Raw genomic sequence first — 5,698 nt, 5'->3', positions numbered from 1 at the left:
GGAGGCGCCGTCCTACCCACCATTAATCACTGGGAACGTAGACAGATGTACTTAAATAGGTTTTGCTGTGTGGCTGATGTACCGAAATAACAAAACTGCACCATAGCAAGTTATATGAACTCTTGTAGTATCTGTTTTTACATCATTCTATGGCAATGAAAGGAGTGTCGTCTCATCACCCACATTTGTGTTAAATTCCACTCTCTCTCTCTCTCTCTCTCTCTCTCTCTCTCTCTCTCTCTCTCTCTCTCTCTCTCTCTCTCTCTCTCTCTCTCTCTCTCTCTCTACACACACACACACACACATCAAAGTTCCTCCATCATAATTATTTACAGCATTCGTCAGCTTGGTTGCCGAGATGAAAACATAACAATATGTTTAACATAACTAAATATGTTAACATCATATTATAACAACTAGTAAACATCTGGCCTAGCCATTCATTGCATAGACCTGTTCTTTAGGGTGTACACTTGTAGTCATTAACATTAGTGGCAAAAGTGTGAAGTGGAGTGATTCATCTCTTTCCTAAGGCTTTAAATTCCGTTGTAGTTTCTGTTTACTGCTGTCTCGAACATTGTCCTTTTCCTCAAATCACTCGGCTGTCTTTCTGTGCAGTGCATTTGCCGCGTATCTTACCAGAGCGAGTCATCGGACATTGCCCTGCTTCCCTACAAACACAGCCAGTCCTTAGAGTTATTGTTGTTTTTGCCTTCATATCTTGCAGCTTCTTATTGAGGATATTCCCAGTCTTATTACCGATACAGCATAGGTTTTTATTTTCCTGAATCCTTTAGCATCCTGAATCCTGTAGGCAGCTAAATGACGAGAACCATGGCAGACTGGTGAAGGGTAAAGAAACAACAGTTTAGGCAAAGTTCATATTTAGGAATGTGACGTACACTCACAGCAGGATGTCAGCGTGCGACACACGAGTAACAACGATACAGTGAACATCGGACATATTTATTCGTTAGCTATTTGTTGGATAACACGCTCAAATTCGATTGAAAAGGAAAACTTTTTTTTTTTTTTTGTCTGTGTGTGTGTGTGTGTGTGTGTGTGTGTGTGTGTGTGTGTGTGTGTGTGTGTGTGTGTTGTTGTGTGTGTGTGTGTGTGTGTGTGTGTATGTGTGATTTGCAAACCTGAGCACTTGTGTATAGAAAGCTTCCGAGCGTCCTTCACGCACAGACTTTACTGAGACGTGAGACGTCTAGACCTCGGACTGTTGCTGTGCATGTGCCTTTGGAAGGGACGTCATCGCCTCCGGGGTAGATACACGCACACGTATTCGGAAAGCTGAAGTCGAATGTGAATGTTTAAGATATGAAAACGTTTTACTAGTGTGGAGTGCAAAAAGGCGCAAAAACTTCACAAGTACTGCGGTGCAACAATCTAGATTGAACGAGGCCAGCGTCGTGCAAGGACGGGGGCGATGTGCTCCCCCGAACACCAGTCCATCTTGGCGACAGTGATGTGAAGGAGGAGGAGAGGTCGCTGTGTGTCACGCTGATTGGCAGCTCCGTGCTTGTGCTGGTCGCGGCGTCAGGCAAACTGTAGTGGTAGCCGATGCATTGGTCCAGTGGAGCTTCATACCACCAGCGCAGCCATCGCCGCACCGTGTGGGGACTTCTGCCGGTGTGGTGTGCAATAGCACGCATTGACAATCCCGCAGACCATAGCCACAGGAAAGTCAGTCGGTCACACATACAAGTTTCTTTTCGGGATTGTAACTTCATCGTTTCCTTCGCAAGACAGCAAAATAACATCGGGTGTCTTACTGAAGATAAAGAAATATACAGACATAGTCCTATTAGAACTGTTAAGCAGAGAAACCCAACCCTGTGTGTGTGTGTGTGTGTGTGTGTGTGTGTGTGTGTGTGTGTGTGTGTGTGTGTGTGTGTGTGTGTTTGTGTGCGTGCGTGCGGGTGGGCGGGCGTGCGGACGTACATGTGTGTGTGTGTGTGTGTGTGTGTGTGTGTGTGTGTGTGTGTGTGTGTGCACATGCTTCTATATTTATCTATTCTTTGATGAAGAGGGCAAATCTTGAGAGAAATAGTAATATTAACACTGTCAAAATTATGGTTGTCATTATGATGTTAACTTTTCTAAACAATGATCACTTTTACATGCCGAGAAAGCAAGAAACATCTTTAATATGTATTTGAATTCTTGGACTCTAAATGAATGTGTGCCAAATGCAATTGATTTGTAAGGGCATTACTACATAAACACGTTCTTGGGTAAGATTTATGTGCCATGTGAGTGACCAGCAAAGAACACTTGTTTTGGTACATAACTTTATTCAGATACAATAGCACTTTCATCTTCATCGATGTGCCCGTTCGTCAAATAAATAAAAAAAATAAAATATGTTCTCAGTATTCTATTTAGCTTCCAAATTTGCCAGAATAATGACATGCAAGGTTGACAAATATATATATATATATATATATATATATATATATATATATATATATATATATATATATATATATATATATATATATATATATATATATATATATATATATATATATATATATATACTCGTATATATAAAATGACATGTTATGAAGCACAACTTGAGCAAAGTGGAATTTTCTGGAAGATATTAATCTGTTGCCATTGGTTCACAAGTCTCACCGTCACTACGTAGGGCTGAGCAGGGAAGGGCGGGGTCGGCGGTCGCAGATGGCAGGCAAGCAGGAGCAAAGTGAGTCATGGGGAGTAGCGCCGCTCTCTAATGTAGGCAGCAAGGCTTGCTAAGACCCTGATACGCGCACTCAAACCTACCTACCGACCAAACCTGTTATCAGGATTACACTGGAAGACTAAATGTTTGTCTTATTATTAAGTTATGCAGACTGAATAAAAAAATATATATATCTTTAGGTACGTCTATAGATACTTTGTCTAATGTTGGATAACGTTGATGATGGCAATGATAATGGTGATGATGATGATGATGATGATATTAATAATAATAATGATAATAATAATTGTAACAATAATAATAATAATAATAATAATAATAATAATAATAATAATAATAATAATAATGATAATGAGAAAAAAGTCATCAGCAAATGTTGACGTAGTAATGGTGGAAGTGGTGGTGGTGGTGGTAAAAGTGGCAGCAGTGGCAACAGTAGTAGTAATGGTAGTGGTGGTGGTTGTGGTGGCAATAGTAAAAGTATCTAGTAGTAGTAGTAGTAGTAGTAATAGTAGTAGTAATAGTAGTAGCAGTTGTTGTTGTTGTTGTTGTTGTTGTTGTTGTGGTAATAGCAAATTAGCTGTAGGCTTGGCACTGGTATGTTTCTATTTGTATACTTATTAGCGAGCGATGAAAGTCTAGGTGAAATGTAGCAATGGGATTGTAGTGGAACTGGATGTGGCGGTGTTCACCACCAGCTTTGGCTATCATCTTTTTTTTTCATTGGGAAGCCTGTTGAGCAAGCCTTCAGTTTTGCTGTTTTACATGACTTGGATCAATTAGTGCAACACTGTATCCTTATTTCTCACTTTCTTAGAGATGCGGTTAACATTTTCAATCTCCTCGCCGCTGATCTTTCAATTCATTCTTTTAAACTGTTCTTTCTGTTGGCGCTTCTGATCGCAATGTTATTTCTGTTACCTGTCCTGTCGTCTCAGCACTGCCTCTGGACACACCAGAACAGTGGTGCTTCTGGCATTACAAGTTTGTGAAGTTGAAAAACTTGAAATGGTACCATTCTGATTTTGTGGGAGATCCATCTCTCTGTGCAGAGGGCATAACAAAGGTAATTGTTTCTACCACAGAGGCATACATTCCACTTACTTTCCCAAAGCTAACAGATGGAACATTATCCTTCCATCTCCTGACACTCATGCCCTTTATGATTATTGTGCCCGAAGTCATGATAAATCTGTTCTGCAACTTGCAAAAATTCTTCAGCTAATTATAAAAAGTCAATATCTTGCTAGTTTATCTCGAGACTTGTGGCATTTAACCAAAAATATCTCAGAAGTTATTCCTCATCTTTTCACCCTTTAGTTCATTCAGGTGGTTTCACTGCCATCTCCTGTATCTCTTAAGTGAACTCCTTTCTCAGACATTTGTTGACAACTCCACATTGGATGATTCAGGGTTTGTTCCTCCTTCACCTCTCTCTGACTATGTCTAGCCTTGATCCTCAGAGAGTTTACGGTCCTGGTGGAGTCCGTTCTTGTAACTGTGCTTCTGTGCACGTTCGTGTGTGGTCAAGCTTTTCCCATATATATATATATATATATATATATATATATATATATATATATATATATATATATATATATATATATATATATATATATATACACACACACACACACACACACACACACACCTTTCGTTCTTGCTGGGGGTTTGCTTACATTTAACCTGTTCCTTAGAAGGATGACCGCTTCAGTTCTTCAAACTACCATTTTATAGGATTGACTTCCTGTCTGAAGCACCTATGTGCTCTAAACTTTCTTTCTGAACATCAGTATGGATTCTGCAAAGGACTATCCACTGGCGATCTTTTACCTTTCCCTACTAAATCATTGTCATCCTCTTTTAGGGGTTCTGGGAAACCTTTGCTGGTATCAAATGCTTAAATGGCCTAAATCTTTAGTTTCTAAGCTTCCCTCGTACTATTTTTATCCTTATTTTCTATCTGTATCTTATATTTTTTGTCTACTAGTTATATTCCTACAGTTATATTCTAAACATATTTTCATTGATGTTCTAAAGGGCGCTGGCCTATCTCTCATCCCATCTTGTTCTGTTTACTCTTACACTGATGACTACACATCATTTCTCAGCGTCATTTGCCAGACGCCGAACTCACCAGGAATTAAACATTTCTCATAGAGGAGCCTCGAAAACTTGATTCCTTCACCTATCCATTAGACACAAACTTCCAGACAGCTGTTCCCCTTCTTCACTGGCAACTATCCCTCTCCTCTACTCTGAACAATTTCGGACTGTCCTTTATAAAAAATCACAACTGGAAATTTAATGTATTTTTTCTTACCAACACTCTTCCTGCTTCCAGTTGCTTATTGTATACTGGAGCCTTATCCTTACATGTATGGAGTATTACTTCCTCATATGGAGAGGTTCAGTTCACACAGTCCTCCTAAACAGGATGGAATCAGAAGCTTTCTTTTCATTAATTCCTCTGCTGTAATAGGCTGACTTGATTCTCTCACTCACTGCCCCAGTATTGTATCATTTACCATTTCCTGCTGTTATTTCCATTGTCTCATTCACTGCCGCAAGATTGCATCCTCTGCTATTTCTTACTGCTATTTCCATAGTTCTTCCTCTTCTGAACTTGCCTTCCTCTTCTCCCACCATACAATTGTGTGAGTTGATCAGTATTTTCACTCCTTCATCCTCTTTACTGGTAAATTTCTCCTACTATTTCTGTATTTTTTTCTCGCATGAGACGAATCATTTCAAGACAGGAATATGAAGACACCCCAAACTAAACTAGCCATCCATTTTTATCTATTTCTTTCTATGCCTAATTATTTTGAAAGCGGCATGATTTCTGTGTGTGTGTGTGTGTGTGTGTGTGTGTGTGTGTGTGTTTAGTTTCTTGGCCGGTCTCCACGAGATAAATAAATCATGTGATGGTCAGTAATATTTACTGTTTTACTTAACTTTATTTCACTTACTGAGGCGTTT

General features: G+C 39.5%; 1 long non-coding RNA gene across 1 annotated transcript in view; it reads right to left on the bottom strand.

Annotated features, from left to right (window-relative positions):
* Positions 1-1,101: 1,101 nt before the first annotated feature.
* The window catches only part of LOC135112923 (uncharacterized), a 12,273-nt gene continuing 7,676 nt past the window's right edge, over positions 1,102-5,698 (bottom strand). Inside the window, exons 2-3 of the long non-coding RNA XR_010274615.1 lie at positions 2,647-2,796; positions 1,102-1,780 (exon numbers count right to left, since the gene is read on the bottom strand). This is a non-coding gene — a long non-coding RNA (uncharacterized LOC135112923). The remainder of the gene's footprint in view (positions 1,781-2,646; positions 2,797-5,698) is intronic.

The sequence above is a fragment of the Scylla paramamosain genome, chromosome 2 (assembly GCF_035594125.1).
Source record: "Scylla paramamosain isolate STU-SP2022 chromosome 2, ASM3559412v1, whole genome shotgun sequence".
NCBI classification, from domain to species: Eukaryota; Metazoa; Arthropoda; class Malacostraca; order Decapoda; family Portunidae; genus Scylla; species Scylla paramamosain.
Note: the sequence above shows the minus strand (reverse complement) of the source record. Positions and strands in the feature narration are given on the sequence as shown.